Source organism: Nyctereutes procyonoides, unplaced genomic scaffold, assembly GCF_905146905.1.
Source record: "Nyctereutes procyonoides isolate TBG_1078 unplaced genomic scaffold, NYPRO_anot_genome, whole genome shotgun sequence".
NCBI classification, from domain to species: Eukaryota; Metazoa; Chordata; class Mammalia; order Carnivora; family Canidae; genus Nyctereutes; species Nyctereutes procyonoides.
Genome location: NW_026575142.1, coordinates 43692505 through 43710375, shown reverse-complemented (window position 1 = coordinate 43710375; position 17871 = coordinate 43692505). Strand labels below are relative to the sequence as shown.

The 17871-nt window shown below is 34.7% G+C and overlaps 1 protein-coding gene and 1 non-coding gene across 3 annotated transcripts in view; one reads left to right on the top strand and one right to left on the bottom strand.

Annotated features, from left to right (window-relative positions):
• Positions 1-17871, bottom strand: part of PIK3CA (phosphatidylinositol-4,5-bisphosphate 3-kinase catalytic subunit alpha) — a 79396-nt gene that overhangs the window by 49004 nt on the left and 12521 nt on the right. The gene's annotated exons all lie outside the window — the stretch shown is intronic.
• On the top strand, positions 10985-11092 carry LOC129498988 (U6 spliceosomal RNA). Its single transcript, XR_008662257.1, has one exon. It is a non-coding gene; the product is annotated as a U6 spliceosomal RNA (small nuclear RNA).

Here is a 17871-nt window from a genome sequence, read left to right as displayed (position 1 = left end):
TAAGAGTTAAGTTTGATGACTTTTAACAATTTCTGTATCCATGTAACCACCATACAAAACAAGATAAAGAACATCTATTAACCTAGAACATTACCTCATGCTCTTTTCCAATTCATTTCTCTCTCTGCCCCTAGATGATCACATTTTGATTTCTATAATCATAAGTTACTTTTGCAGGTTCTTGACTTCATATAAATTAAATCATACAGTATATTTACTCTTTTGTGTTTGGCTTCTTTTGCTTAACATATTGTATTTGAGGGATCCCTGGGTGGCGCAGCGGTTTGGCGCCTGCCTTTGGCCCAGGGCGCGATCCTGGAGACCCGGGATCGAATCCCACGTCAGGCTCCCGGTGCGTGGAGCCTGCTTGTGTCTCTGCCTCTCTCCTCTCTCTCTCTCTCTCTCTCTCTCTCTCTGTGACTGTCATAAATAAATTAAAAAAATAAATAAAATAAAATTAAAAATAAATAAAAAATAAAATAAAAAACATATTTGAGATTTATCCATGTTGTTAATGTATCAGTAATTAATTTTTTTAAATTGCCAAGTAGCAGTCCAAAATATATTTCAACTTGTTTAGCCATTCTCCAGTTGTTGAATATATGGGCTGCTTCGGCTTTCACCATGAAGATCCTTATGTTAATTTTTTCGTTTTTGTTTTAGTGGACATATACTTTTATTTCTTTTGGTAAGGAAGGAGTACTCTTGGTACCTAGGAGTAAAATGCTGGATTATAGGGTATGCAGACCAACGACTTATCCTTAAGAAGGCTTGCTTGCAAAGTTGACCCTTGATTGGTGTTTGGGAACTTGGATCAGGGATTTTGAAAGAGTTTCCATTAAGTGATAAAAGGGGTTCACTGTACCTAAATTGTTTATGAAAACAACATGTATTATGTTGAATACCTGCACTTTCTGGAATTTGGGTATGTGCTGGGCAGATGGATCAGCCTCAAAATATTTGTGTACTGAATTTAATAAGCTTTCCTGGTTGTCTACATTTCATACAGGTTGTCTCAACTTCTAGCTGGGGAAATTAAGTGTATTTTGTGTGACTTATAAGTACTGAGACTATTTCTTTCCATTCTGTGGCATACCTATTCATTTTAATGTTGTCTTTTGGTAAGCAAAAATTTTTTATTTTGATAAGGTCTTATTTCATTTTCCTTTATGATCAGCATTTCTTGTGTCTTGTCCAAGAAATCTTTGCCTTCTTAGTAGTCTTAAAAGATTTCTTCATGTAAATTCTGCTATGGCTTACTAAGTTTATTTCTAGATAACTGAACTTTTTGTTAATTTTATAAATGAGCTCTTCTCTTCCATTATATAATTTCTTATTGCTAATATAAAGGAAAACTATGGTTTATTTATATATTAATGTTACAATACCAAGAAGACATACAGAAAAAGGCAGATAAATACGACTAAGTAAAAGTCAAAAATTTGGTTTGGCAAAAGTACCACAAGCCAAATGGAAAGACCATTGGCAAACTGGCAAGGATATATTTGTAATATATAAGACAAGAGGCTTTTTTTTTTTTTTTGGTAATTTACAAATAACTCAGACAAGTCAGTAAGAAAAAGATGAATAAGAGTACATTACAAATACAGTTTGCAGAAAAGGAAACTTCTACAGGATAAGCTTAAGAAAATAATTTAAAATGCAAATAAAACAATCATATATTTCCATATTTTACCTATCAAATAGGAAAACATTTACACATGGGATGCCTGGGTAGCTTGGTTAAGTGTCCACCTTTGGCTCAGATCATGATTCCAGGGTCCTGGAAGGGAATCCTGTATCAGGCTCTCTGCTCAGTGAGGAGCCTGCTTTATCCTTCCCCTCAGCCCCTTCTGCCCTGCTCATGCTCTCTTTCTCTCTCATTCTTTCAAATAAATAAATAAAATCTTAAAAAAAAAAAGAAAAACATCTGAGCTTGATGAAACCCATTACAACAAAGCACTCTTAGAAAGGTGGTGGAAATATAAGCTTTGTAGAAGACAATTCGGACAATATGATTCAAAATTTCATATGTACATATTCTTAGACCAGGCAATCCCACCACTAGTAATTCATTATATGGGTATATTTGAAAAAATTCACCAAAAAGTAGGTTAAAGAATATTTATGAGGCAATGTTCATGAAAGCAAAAACTAGAAACAATCTCATATCAACAGGGGAATAACTATTAAATTATAGTAGTGCATCTTATGAAATATTACACAGCTATTAAGATGAATGATAAAGAACTGTATGTACTGATATGAAAATATCACCAAAATACAGTAAGAAGGTCAAGGAAGAGTCGTAGAACAGTGCGTTTAAAAAAAGGGAGGGAACAGACTTCTGATTTCAAAATATAACCAGCACACAAGAGTTCTGCCCTAAAATTCCACTTTCCACCGGCTTTTAAGGACATTTAAATATAAATGATAGTGAAAGATTTTTATGTATTTCAGGAAAGTCTCCAATATTAAGGACAGAGACTAAAACATTATGGGAGTGCTAAGAAAGAATGATGGAACAGAAAAAAAAATCAAGGAAACTAATTAAAATATTCTAAGAGAAAAAATACTGTATATCATTAACTAGATGAAGAACCAATAAGAAAAGAATAATTAGACAACAGAAAAAGAAATCCAGGAAGTTTAATACCTGATTTGTAGGAATTCCAGAAAGAACAATGAAAACAGAGGTGAGAAAATATTTAAAAAGGCAAGAAAATTTCCAAGAATTGAAGGATGTTAAGTCCGCAGAAAGCAAGGGCCCACAAGGTCCTTCCAAAGAGAAAAATAAGTAACTAAAAGATCAGGAACCAGAATGGGACTGGGCCACTATATAGCACAGCTGGAAGCTAGAAGACAGTAGAGCAATTCTACAAAAATTCTGAGTAAAAATGACTTTCAATCTAGAATTCTACACTCACCTAAAATATCACATAATTGTAGAAGTAGAAAATGACATATTCAGGCATGTAAAATCTCAAAAAATTTACCTCTCAGTTACCCCTTTTCAAGAAGCCACTAGAGGATATGTTCCCGTAAATGAGGGAATAAACCATGAAGGTATGGGGCACAGGAAATCAAGGCGCCGACAAAGGAAGCAGGTGTAGGGAATTTCCAGGATGAGAGCAAAGAGAGGTCTTATGACAACAGCTGTGAAACAGAACTAGGGAGCAGTCAAGAGTAAATCAGAAAAACTGAAGGCTCTAGGAAAGGTATCTTAGGAAAATAACCAAGCTAATTATCGCATAGGTGAAAGATATTACAAAGATGGATTGAAGTGTGTGGAAACTCAGATAACAATGGTAACTAAGCAAAAGTTTTAAATGAGGTAATTATTTAATTAAAACAATAAAAATTTGGGATCCCTGGGTGGCGCAGCGGTTTGGCGCCTGCCTTTGGCCCGGGGCGCGATCCTGGAGACCCGGGATCGAATCCCACGTCAGGCTCCTGGTGCATGGAGCCTGCTTCTCCCTCTGCCTGTGTCTCTGCCTCTCTCTCTCTCTGTGACTATCATAAATAAATAAAAAAAATTAAAAAAAAATATTTAAAAAAAAACAACAAAAAAAAAACAATAAAAATTTTGTACCAGTAAAGATATAACCACATGCGCTATTTGCTCCATTACTGAACAATATTTATACAGTCATAGTAATGAAAACACTAAGTATATATTTAATCAGTAATAAATATATTAGGATGTGCTATAAGGCAAAGTAAAGCATAAAAAGAGTTAAAGTCATGTTATAAGAGGAAATAAATGGATGTCAAATATTGGTGGACCAAGAGATAGCACTATACCCCATTATTGTAAGCTGGAAAATATGGGTAGCTGAAATAGTTGAAAGTAGCTTTCCTAAAAAATTACATAAAGGTAAGACAAGTTCAGGGGAGAGGATGGGAGGAAGGGAGAGTAGTAAACTTTTTTAAGATTTAATTTATTTATTCAGAGAGACACAGATAGAGAGAGAGGCAGAGACCCAGGCAGGGGGAGAAGCAGGCTCCATGCAGGGAGCCCGACCTGGGACTTGATCTCATGTCCTCAGGATGAGGCCCTGGGCTGAAGGTGGCGCTAAACCGCTGAGCCACCCAGGCTGCCCAGAGTAGTAAACTTTTTAATTTATCTTTCAGTAATAATTTAAAATCACATGATTGTATTTTTATTTCAGTTTATCTGAGGTAATTTAAAATTCAGGTCAATGTGTCTTGGTAAATGCGTAACAGTTGTGAAAATTACCACCATAATCAAGTTCAAAACAATCCAATTACCTACTCCTAAAATGTTCTTCCTTTGTAGTCAGTCCTCAATTTCTACTCTTACCCCAGATTTTAGGTAACTTACTAATCTGGTTTCTGTCACTCTATGTTTTTCTAATTCTGGAGTTTCGTATAACTGAAATCATTCAGTACTTAATCTTTTGTGTCTAGCTTCTTTCACTTAGCCTGCTATTTTTAGCATTTACGTTTAGGTCTAGGATCCATTTTGAATCAATTTTGGGGTTTGGCGTGAAGACCATATTAAGGATCTTTTTAAAAGTTCCTCCAAATAGACATCTAGTTTATTTTAGAACCATTTTTTGAAAATATTTTTCTTTCCCCCTTGAATTACATTAGCACCTTCATAAAAAATCATTATCCTATTAAGTATGGTTCTATTTCTAGACTCCAAATTTCTTCCATTCATCTATATGTTTATCCTTATGCTAATAACAGAACCATTTTGACTACTGTAGCTTCATAGCAAGTCTAAAAATCAGATATTGTAAGTCTTCAGATTTTGTGGTTAAATTTTTTTTGTGACTTTATATCTCTGCATTTCCATATAAATTTTAGAATCATATTGTCAATTTCTCTTTTTTTTTGCAATTCATTCTTTTTTTTAAAATTTTTTTATCAGGAGTTCAATTTGCCAACATATTGCATAACACCCAGTGCTCATTCCGCCAAGTACCCCTCTCAAGTGCCCATCACCCAGTCACCCCAAACCCCCACCAATTTCCCCTTCCGCTACCCCTTGTTCATTTCCCAGAGTTAGGTGTCTCTCATGTTTTGTCACCCTCACTGATATTTTCACTCATTTTCTCTCCTTTCTCTTTATTTCCTTTCACTAATTTTTATATTCCCCAAATGAATAAGACCATATAATGTTTGTCCTCTTCCGATTGACTTATTTCACTCAGCATAATACCCTCCAGGTCCATTCATGTCGAAGCAAATAGTGGGTATTTGTCGTTTCTAATGGCTGAGTAATATTCCATTGTATACATATACCACATCTTCTTTATCCATTCATCTTTTGATGGACACCGAGGCTCCTTCCACAGTTTGGCTATTGTGGACATTGCTGCTATAAACATTTCTATGAAGACTGACAAGATTCGGGCAGCCTGGGTGGCTCAGCGGTTTAGGGCGGCCTTCAGCTCAGGGCCTGATCCTGGAGATCTGGGACTGAGTCCCACATGTCGGGCTCCCTGCATGGAGCCTGCTTCTCCCTCTGCCTGTGTCTCTGCCCCTCTCTCTCTCTGTGTCTTTCATGAATAAATGAATAAAATCTTTAAAAAAAAAAAAAAAGACTGACAAAATTCTTATTGGGATTGTACTGGCTCTATAGATCAAATTTTATGAGAATTGCCATCCTAAAAGCATTTAGTCTTCCAATGTATAGACTAAAATACAGTGTATCTCTCGATTAATATAGGTCTTCTTTAATTTGTCTTTAATTTCTGTCAGCAATACTTAGTTATCAGTGTACAGGTTTTGCATATCTTTTGTTGAATTCATTTCTAAATAATTATACAATGCTATTGTGCTTTTTATAAATTTCATTTCTGGATAGTTCATTGCACTATAGTATACAGAAATACAATTAATTCTTATTTATTATCTTGTATTTACAGCCTTGCTAATAAATTCACATCTTCAGTTCTGTTAGGGTTTTTTTTTTTTTTCAGATTCCTTACAACTTTCTATATACATGCTATCTGTGAATAATAGTTTTACTTCATCCTTTCTATTCTGTAAGTTTTGTTTTCATTTCTTTTTCTTATCTTAAAGCTCTAGCTAGGACGTCCAGTGTAATGGTGAATAAAAGTGGTGAGAGTAAACACCCTTGCCTTGGTCTTGAGCTTAAGCTAAAATGCATAAAATCATTCACCATGAAGTATTTATTTAAGAGACAGAGAGAGGAAAAAAAGAGAGAGAGACAGAGAGAGAGAGTGTGTGAGTCAGTGGGGAGGTAGGCAGAGGGGGAGATTTTTTTTTGTTGTTGTTGTTATATTTACTTATTTTAGAGGGAAAGAGAGCAAGTGAGCACATGCATGAGTCAGGGAGGGGCAGAAAGAGAGGGGGAAAGAGAATCTCAAGCAGACTGCCCACTGGGCACAGAGTCCTACTTGGGACTTGATCTCACAACCCCATGATCATGATGTGAGATGAAATGAACGGTCAGACACTTAACTGAGCCACTCAAGCACCCCAGTATATTGGTTTTTTTTTCATAAACATCCTTTATCAGGTTAAGGAAGTTGCCTTCAATTCCTATTTCCCCGAGAGTTTTTGAATTTGTACTGAATTTTGTCAAATACTTTCCTCCCATCTACTTAGATGGTCATATGCTTTTTCAACTTTATCTTAGTAGTGCGGTATAGTACATTGAATTGACTTTGGAAGTTAAACCAGCCTTGCATTGCTAGGATAAATCCCACGTGGCTGGCTGGATGTATCATCCTCTTTACATATTGCTAGATTTAATATGTTAATATTTTGTTAAGGATTTTTTTGGTATCTATTTCATGAGGAATATTGGCTACTAGTTTTTTTTTTTAAGATTTTATTCATTTATTTTATGATAGACACACAGAGAAAGAGAGGCAGAGACACAGGCAGAGGGAGAAGCAGGCTCCATGCCGGGAGCCCGTTGCGGGACTCGATCCCGGGACTCCAGGATCGCGCCCTGGGCCAAAGGCAGGTGCCAAACCGCTGAGCCACCCAGGGATTCCCAGCTACTAGTTTTTTTGTCTTGAAATGTCCTTATTTGGCTGTGGTATCTCGGTAATACTAGCCTCATAAAATGAATGGTGACATTTTCTACTCCTGTATTTTCTGAAAATCTGGGTAGGACTCATATTTTTAATTCCTTCATTGTTTGCCAGAATTACCAGCTATGCTTTTGGGGTCTGGATTTTTGTTGTTGTTGGAAGGTTTTAAATTAATAATTGAATTTCTTTATATAAGTCTGTTTAGATTTTCTGTTTTTTCTTCCTTTCTAAAAAGACCTATTAATTTTAGAGAGAGAGAGCATTAACGAGCATGAAGGGGAGGGACAGAGATAGAAGAGAATCCCAAGCAGACTCCATGTTGAGCAAGGAGTCCAATGTTGGGCTGTATCCCAGAACCCCCAGATCACGACCTGAGCCAAAACCAAGAGCTGCATGCTTAACCAACTGTGCCACCCCAGCTTTTCTAGTTCTTGAGTCCATTTTGGTCATTTGTATTTTTCAAGGAATTCCCCCACTTCATCTAAGTTGTCAAATTGGTTAAAGTTGTTCATGACATTCCTTTATTACATTTTTATGTATCTATAGTATCTTTGATACTTTCCATTCTTATTAATTTGCATCTCCCTTTTCCTTGACCATTATTTAAAGTGGTTATCAATTTTATTGAACTTTTTTAAGGAACCAGGTTTTCTTCTTCTTTTTGTTTTTTTTAAAGCTTTTATTTATTCATTCATGACAGAGAGAGAGAGAGAGAGAGAGAGAGAGAGGCAGAGACACAGGCAGAGGGAGAAGCAGGCTCCATGCAGGGGGCCTGACGTGGGACTCAATCCTGGGTCCCCAGGATTGCACCCCGGGGCCAAAGGCAGTGCCAAACCGCTGGGCCATCGGGGCTGTCCAAGAACCAGCTTTTCATTTCACTGATTTTCCTTCTATGTTCTATTTCCTTGATTTCTACTCTGATCTTTATTATTTCTTTTATATACTTTGGGTTTAATTTACTTTTTCTTTTCTAGCTTCTTAAACCAGCAGCTTATATATTGATTTTAGGCCTTTCTCCTTTTCTAGTATGTCTTTAAAGCTATAAATTTCTTCCTTAGACTGCTTTACCTATATGCTGAACATTTTCATATGTTGTATTCTTTTCATTCAGTTAAAGTATTTTTTAATTTCTCCTGTGAATTCTTTCACCTATGGCTTACTTTAGAAATACATTATTTTCTACTATTTGAGGATTTTACTTATTTCTTTCTGTATTTTTTAAAGATTTTATTTATTTATTCATGAGAGACACGGAGAGAGACAGAGAGGCAGAGACAGAGAGAGAGAGAGGCAGAGACACAGGCATAGGGAGAAGCAGGCCCCATGCAGGGAGCCTGACATGGGACTCGATCCTGGGTCTCCAGGATCACGCCCTGGGCTGAAGGCAGTGCTAAACCGCCGAGACACCCAGGCTGCCCTATTTCTTTCTGTATTGATATTTTTGGCATTGATATTTAATTCCTTGTGGTTGCAGAATAATTTCTGCATAATTTCAATTTTCTCATATTTAGTTTATAGGTCAATATATGGCTCATCTTGATAAATATTTTAAGTCTACTTTGAATGTGTTGTTTAGTGTAGTTTATTGTAGATGTCAATTAGGTCAACTTGCCTTACTCAAGTCTTCTTTATCTTGTTTTCTGCCTACTTATTCTATCAACTGTTGAGAGAAGGGTACTAAAATCTCCAACTCTAAATGCGGAATAGACTATTTCTCCTTCCAGTTTTACTACCTTTTGTTCATATATTTTGCGTCTCTGTTACGTCCATATATACTTAGAATTTTATACTTTCCTGCTGCACTCATTCTTTTATAATTATTAAATGTCTTTCTGTGTCTCTAGTATCACTCTTTATTTTACAATATATCTTCACTGGTATTATTATAGTTACTCTAACATTCTTGTACCTGTTTTCTATGGAGGAAAATCACCCAACTTTATCATGCTGTCATTACTAGAAGATGCAATTATTTTAATGATAAATATTAAATATAAATTTAAAAGGGGAATATAATGATAGACTTGAAAATGATTGTAATTCTATACTAAGAAAATAAAAATATGGATTAAAAATATATGTAAATATACATTCCTTTATCCTCTTCTATTTTTCCCTCTAGAATTAATCACATGCTATTAACACTGGCTACACTTTTGAAGGGCAGGATATGATTGGGAAGTTAGGAGATAAAAATGATATACAAAATGGAAACCAAAATTTGCAAATAAAATACTTTGTCTCCTCCTGTATTATATTCATTTTCCTTCCCTTGTCTAACTGTATTAGTATTGTACACCAACACAAATGAGAAGTTATTGATTGTTCCTTATTATTCATAACATGAATAGAGCATGAATCTTTCATTATCAAGCCTGACTAAAGCTTCTGGTTTGGGATATTTATTATTTAATATGTCAAGGTGGGCAGCCCCGGTGGCGCAGTGGTTTAGTGCTGCCTGCAGCCCGGGGTTTGATCCTGGGGACCCCACATCAGGCTCCCTGCATGGAGCCTGCTTCTCCCTCTGCCTGTGCTTCTGCCCCTCTCTCTCTCTCTCTCTGTGTTCCTATGAATAAATAAATAAAATCTTTAAAAAAAAAATATGTCAAGGGATCCCTGGGTGGCGCAGTGGTTTGGCGCCTGCCTTTGGCCCAGGGTGTGATCCTGGAGACCCGGGATCGAATCCCACGTCGGGCTCCCGGTGCATGGAGCCTGCTTCTCCCTCTGCCTGTGTCTCTGGCCTCTCTCTCTCTCACTGTGTGCCTATCATAAATAAATAAAAATTAAAAAATATATAAAAAATATGTCAAGGAATAGCTTTCTATTCATATTTTACTAAAGTGGTATGTTTTTGTGTGAGTGATTGAATTTATATATGTGTGTTACAGATATCCTAAAGTTAAAATGACCAATGGTATTTCTAGCATTAATGCCATGTGACTGTGGAGTGTGCATGTGTATGTTTTCACAAACTATTGACTCCCTTAGCTAATACTTTATTTAAGATAACTAACACCTGAAGTGAGGCAGGTCTGTGTGAGAGAAAGTTTTTATACAGTGTAAGAAGTTTTATAATAGTTTTTAGTTTATTGAATGTTTGAAAAAAGAATAATGAGGGGACACTAGCCTTAACAGGCATTAAAGCTTCAATTAAAAAAAATTATATATATAGTATTGGCTGATGCAGATCTAGGGAACAGAACTGGGTAAAGATGCAGATCTAGGGAACAGAACTGGGTAAAGAAATGAAACCAAGTAGTTGCTGCAGGTTTGTATAGGAAAAAAAAAATCAGAATCTCTATGTCAGGTAATAGGATGTATTATTTAATAGACAATCCTGGTAGAAGTGACTAGCCACTTGGAGGGGAAGAAAAGTTTAATTTTTACTGATTAATTTTAAAATTAATTTAACATAAATGACTTGAAGGAATAGAAAAACATCATATTCTTGGATAGGAAGACTCAAGTTCATAAAGATGTCAATTCTCCTTGAAATAATCTATACATTTAACATAACAGGAATTAATACTAGCATGATTTGTGTGTGCAGAATTTATTATGCTGATTCTTATGTTCAAAAAGAAAAATAGAAAGAAAAGCAGAAAACCCAGGAGAAGTTAGGAGAGGGGGGAAAAGAAGGGAGAGAAAGGGCCTAATCCTACCAGATATTAAAATATATTATAAAAGCACAATAATTACAATGGTAAGTTATAGCTCATGGTGTCAGATAAATAAAACAGAAAATTTAAAATAGACACAATGTATTATATAAAAAGGATATCATTTCCAATCAATACGGAAAAGACCATTTGGAACAACTGGCTGGACGCTTGAAAAAAAAAAGAGTGGGTTCCCTATTTACACCTTACATTCAAAGAAATTCTATTTAGAATAACAATCACAATGTAAAAAAAAAAAACATAGCAGTACTATAAAAAAAATGAGTGCTCGCTTCGGCAGCACATATACTAAAATTGGAACGATACAGAGAAGATTAGCATGGCCCCTGCGCAAGGATGACACGTAAAAAAAATGAGATGATCTTTCCTCATATATGTGAGGAAGTCTTTTCTAAAGTGAAATCAAGATGCCATAAATAGGTTAATAAATCCAAATACAGAAAAATAAAAAATTCCTTTATGTAGGAGAAAACCTTGGGCAAATTCAAAAGATAAACTAGTAAAAATTACTTGCTATTCATATAACTGAAAATGGGAGAAATCCCTATGGTATATACAGGATGACCCAGTAATAAATGGATAAAAAAAGAAGTGAACTCAGAGTTCATAGAAAAAGAAATGTAAGTGACCAAAAAAACATATGATAATTACTCATCTTTATTTATAATAAAAAGCAAAGTAAATGATATATTTCACCTATTGGATTTTCAAAATTAAAAAAAAACCTGCTAAAACACAAAGTAAAAAGTAGCATATTGAAAATAAGGGGTAAACAGATATAGAAGATGAATCAATGAGGTCCAACAACCAAATATTTGTTAATCCAGAAGAAATAAGAGGAAAATGGAGAAAGAAATTAAAGAAATAAAAAGCATCTGAGCTGGAGAAGCTTACATGTTTAGACTAAAAGAGACAACTGAGCAGAATAAATATTTAAAAACCCCTCCATACTAGACAATAAAAGATAAAAGCCTAAAAGCTTTCACAGGGGGAAGAATCAGTAATATGTAAAGGAACAATTAACTGACTGGCAACAGTCTTCTCCTCAATAATAACAGTAGTGAATGTTGCATACCTGAAACTATAAAATACTGTATGTTAACTACACTGGAATTAAACTAAAAAATAATTAGTAGTGAAAAACTATGCAGCAATTAAAATATGTTGGAAAACAATTTGACCAAGATTTCTATACTCAGCAAGTTATCATGTGTAAAGAAAAAATAAAGATATTTCCATGGGTTTTACTTCCATGAACCAATTCTGAGGCACCTGATTTATTACTCTACCCAACCAAAGATGGAGGTCAAGGAGGAGGAAGATTACTACACTAGACATGGTGGAACTGACCCAGTGGCCAAACAACATAAGTAACAAGAAAAAGCAATCCTAAAAGTTTTATCAAGTGTATGAAGTAATAAACCCAAGCTAGTAGATGAACTCTGTATAGCCCAAGTAAAAAATATTCAGGACAAAGAACACAACTGGCTCTGGGCAACAGATAAAAGGAATTGAGGACTTTAGGGAAAAAAAAAACAAACCCTCAAAATATACAATAAAATCATGCTCAAAATATGAAACAGCACAATTTGAGCAATTTTAAAGTGTATGAAAAGAGGAACCATGTGACTGAAATGCTAAAAATATTCTTTGCATGGTTCATGATGTTGAACACAGAGAAAGAAATCTAATCCTATAGTTCTATTTAGTTGTGGAATGAAACATTTTACATAATCATATTAATGTAAATAGTATCAGTTTCAACTATTAAAATCTACCTATAGTCAAAACATAAGCAGGTTTCAGTATGGTTACAGTATCAAATATCAGCATTACCATTACTTGACAATGTAAAAATCACATAATTTATGGTGAAAGGGTAGAAGACTTGAAAGGAAAACGGGAGTAATATTATCATTGTCTAACATCGTGGGGAATCAGGACTATTACTGAAAGTTGATGTGACAGAAAATGGAGATTTGAGTATGTTGAAAGTAGAAAGATGACAAAAGCTAAAAAGGGAGAATGGAAGGATAGTGAGATGCTGATTAAATATGGTAACAAAATTAAGAAACAATATTTCAAAATGAAATTAAAATTCTCAAATTTACTTTAATAGTTTTCAAGTTCACTGGCTGTTCATAGAGGCAAATTCTTCAAATTCTCAAATGCTCCTCTTATTTACCAATGCATATATTTCAGCTTAATATTGGTGTTATTATAGATATTTGCTTTTTATAAATATCTTTGCAACACTAACTGAGGAACTCTATTTGGAAATCTTTATAAGATATAACAGTTTTTCAAGTGTTTAATATATTTCAAAGTATGGTACCCTAATTTCCATTTTCTTGATTTCAGTTCCAGAAATATTGGCAGAAAAAGTAAAAAGCTGACAGCTGGGTATAAGGGTATTACAAGATGACTCTAATTATCTAAAATGTTTCTTTTAAAAGAACAGTTGCTACTAAATATTTCATTGCTAACATTTGGTTCAAGCCATAGCTACATGTATTCTATGGCATACTGGATCTGAACTTTGCAGCTGGTGGTTGATTTCCATCAACACCTTAAGACTGAAGTCTATAGTCAGGCTAAACACATTTAAACTATGAAAATGGAGCTTTAAAAAATATGATGGAAACCTACTTGAATATTTAATACATACATAGCTTTTTGTCTTAGTTGTTGCAGGATAAAATGTTACATATGTAAATGTCAGCTGAATTTAATTAAACTAGCATTTGTGGAAACCCATTAGGTACTATAATATGGTTTTGTTTTTTGTTTTTTTTTTTATAATATGCAGAACACGTTTCTGTAAGGGATACAAATAAGCATCACAAAGTAGAGCACAGGAGGTTGGATGTGAAACTGAGAGACAAACAGCTTAATATCTAGTAATCCGTTCTTGCTCTGGAGGAAGAGGTTTTATTTTACAAAGACTGAATGTGATGAGAAAGTTTATTGAAACACCTTCCGCCCCAAACATGATCAACTGATAAGTGAGAGGATGGAGATGCTTAAAAAAGTGTGTTTGTGTGTAATCTTACTGTGACAGTCTACCTGTGAGGACCAAAACCAGAAAAGAAGCCACGTGTGTGAATCTTGGGGTGTGAATCTCAAGTCTATACTCACAAGCGGGGTAACTGTAAGCAAATACGTAACTTCTTAAGACCTTTTTTTCCTTACTGAAAAATGGGACTAATCACTCATTTCCGGTCTTCTTTATTGGGCTGTTAATTATATGACACACATTTGTTAAGCAATTATTATGGGCCAGGCTTATGCTAGAGGTACAAGATAAATAAAAGCACATCCCTGACCTCAAAAGGCTTATAACCTAATGAGGAAGACAGATGTGTAAAGAAGTAAACAAAACTAGTGCAGTATGTATGTGCTGTAATAAGCAGAGGCTACAGAAAACAGAGGAGGGAGGGATTGACTTTGGTCTTGAAGAGTGACTCTAGGAATACCTAATACAGAAGCTCAAGATAGTGTGCCCAGGTCAAGTTATTGGGTAGGAGCAGCAAAAACAGAACACGCATGATGAGCACAGAGGTCCAGAAAGGCCTAGGTGAGTTTAAGGGAGTTCACAATGGCTAGATTACAAGGTGTTCAGTGAGGGAAAGTACAGAAACTCCATACAGAAAAGTAGGCTGGTGCCAAATTATGAGAATGATAGTAAATTAATGATATTCCAAGGTTATACCGTTCCTTAAAATCTCATCCTGGGATCATATGTACAGGACCAAGAGTAGGAAGCCTTGTTAAAAAATGCATGTTCCCAGGCCTGTAGATGCACTGAATATGATTTTCTAGAGTCTGAGTAATTTACATTTGGGGGGATAATTTACATTGTAACAAATTTCCCCTGATGATTCTTACATACTCAAAGCTTGAGAAGCAAAATGTAGGCCACAAGGAGTTACTGAGCTTTAAGCAGATCAATTTTGTATTTTAGGATGAGTGATATTTTGGCAACAGTGTGGAAGCAGTGTCAATCTCTCCCCTGTTCTCTTCCACAGAATCTATTTATTATAGCACATTCATGAAATTCTGCTAGTTATTTACATGTCTGGTAATGTTGGCAGCAGCATGGAAAGTAGAAGAGAGAAAAGTGGAGAGACTAGTCAGGGTAGGAAAGAACTAAAATAAGGCAGTGACTATGAGAAAAGGTGAAAATGAAATCAAAAGACATTTCCAAAAAGAAATACCCAAGACTTAGTGATTGGTTGAATTTGGTAGGTCAAGTAGGATATAGTAAAGGTTACAGAAATTCCTAACTTAGCAAGTAATGATATTATTAACAGAAAAGGATCTTATAAAATAGAACTGTGAAAACTGGAAAACTAAGTGTAAGATATTATTAATCACATTCCTTTCTAGGGCACTTCCCACACTTCTCCTTTTCTTAACTTAGATGTGGATTGTATTCATATTTCTTTCAATGTAAAAGTAATTCATGCTTACTGAAGAAATTCATTCACTTAAATATTGACTGAAGTGTCTATTAAGATCTATTAAGACTGTGCTCTGTACCTACTTAAAATGCAATGGTGTACAGATGAATAAAGAAAACAAACCAGTGAAAAACGCATCTGACATAACCATTATTACCATTTTTTGAGATGTTCTCTCCTACGGCTTTTTTTTTTCTATGAATATTTTAGTTTACTTCTTTGGTTTATATAGTTGTGCTCATACAGTATGATGATTTTTATGTTGCTTTTTCACTTCAAAAACATTTCCTCAAATTATTGTAAATTCTTCATAAACAATAGTGTTTGTTGTATGACCACCTATTTCTATGGGAGATATATATAGCGGTTTACTTACAGAATACTTAAGCTGTTTTAAAATTTCCATATATAATACAGCAAATGAAATTATGGCATCAAAATGTTAATTTTAAAGGCACAAAAACTGCTGACCTAATTCAGCAATCAGTTCAATCAGTTTAGACTGCCAATAGAAATATATGAACAAGCCCATTTCATGGCACTTTCATCAGCAGCAAAACCATTTCTTGCTAACTCAAAAAGTAAAAATATATCACTGCATCTTAAAGTTTCACTTTTTTGATGATCTGTCAGGGAGAAACATTTTCCCATTTGCTTTTATTTTCACTTTAGAAAATAAACCTGTTTTCTCAAGTTCTTTACTCATTCATTGAATTTGGTACTTTTGAAAGCATTTGCAGAAATACTTCAAAATTTAAAGATAAACATTTGACTTTCTGTAACTGTGAAGTTGGGGAGATCCTGGCTGGGCCAAGGGCGTTGAATCTCAATGGACTCCCAGCCCTTTAACCCTTCCATGAAGCCCACCAATAAAATGGTTTGATCCAAATACATAGAGATAAACATCTGTCTGTTACATATTTGCACATTTCTAATCTTGCTCTCCATATCTTTAATTTGTTCATTAGAACTGGGGAGATTGGGGGTGGGAGAAAAGGACAGAATAAATGTCAATGTTCTGAGTCAAATGTATGAGTCCTTCATGAGTCCTTCCAGTTCTTTAAAGTTTGGATGGTATTTCCCCATCCACATAAATATCTTTCTTAAATGAGACTAGCATAAGGATATTTACTCTATTTCATTTAACTCCTCAGTTTACCTGGAATTTATTTTGGTATATAAGATTAAATAAAGATTCAAATTTATTTTGAATACTATTTAATACTCTCAAAAAAAAAAAAAAAACGCACTATCTTCCCTTTTCTACTGGTTTCCAAGGATTCCTTCATTATATTTAGAATATCTATTTTTGGGATCTCGATTCCCCTTTATCAATTTTACTATCAATACTATGCCAGTATCCAACTCTTTCATGGTTTTATAGTATGTTTTGATATCTAATAGGGCTATAGTGGTTAGCTCTTTGTCACTCTTCTTGGTTTTTCACTTTTTTCTCTTTACCTGCTTGGACAAAACTAAGAATTATCTTGTTAATTCCTCAAACACATTTTTTAAAAATCAGAATTATGATAAACCTGTAAGTTAACTTGAGAAAAATGGATATTTGTAATAGCTGGGACTTTCCACTCAGGCACATGATATTCTTCCCCCTGTACCACCCTCCCTACCCCACCCTGCCTTTATCCCAGAATTTTTCAGTTTTCAGGTTTCCTTACATGGAAATGACTCCCACATTTCTTATTAACATAATTTTTTATTTTCCATCATCATTGTTATGATTTTTCTACCATATTTTCTAAATAACTACTTCTGTTGTAAAGGCAAACTAGTAAATTTATTTTATTTTTAAAGATTTATTTATTAGTGGGAGGAGATACAGAGGGAGAGGCAGAGACATAGACAGAGGGAGAAGCAGGCTCCATGCAGGAAGCCTGTTGCAGGACCCCGGGATCATGCCCTGAGCCGAAAGCAGGCACTCAACCACTGAGCCACCCAGGCATCCCCAAACTACTGAATTTAAAGTATTTGTCTTAAATCTACCTACTCTACATTCTTACTTGTTCTAATAAACTTCTCAGTTGATTCTTGGTTTTCCCAGGAATGCAATCATACCATACCAAAAATGGGATTATGCAGGGTTTTTTTCGTATTTATTGCTCTTGGTTCTAATTCATGTCTTAACTATATTGGTCAGAACTTCCTGAAGAATGTTATATAATAATGTAGTGATAATGGGTTTCTGAGTTTCTAATAGTCATTGTTTCTCTAGCATTTCACCATCAATTATTATTTTAGCTTTTAGTTTGATATGCTTTGTTAAGGAAATTTTTCTTCATTCCTGGCTTTTAAATTGATAAAAGGAAATTATTAATTTCTTTTCCATGTTTGGTGAGATGTTTATTTTTCTTATCAGATGCATTGACCTATGCATTATAAAATGTCATATTTAGCCATCTTTGCGTTCTTAGATACTTGATAATCATAAAGCAGACTTAATGTACTACTGAATTATTTTTATTTATATTTTATTCATAGCTGCTATTTGAGTTCTACATTCTTAAAAGTTTGCACAAGCTCATTTCTGGAACACAGCATCCTGGAAATATCTCTTTCAGTTACTAGCCATCTAGTGATCTTTTCGGGCTCATAAAACCTAAGTGGCTTCTTCAGTGTCACGTGGCTAGCAGGCAGTTAAATATTTTTATTCTGATCTGGAATTATAACCAA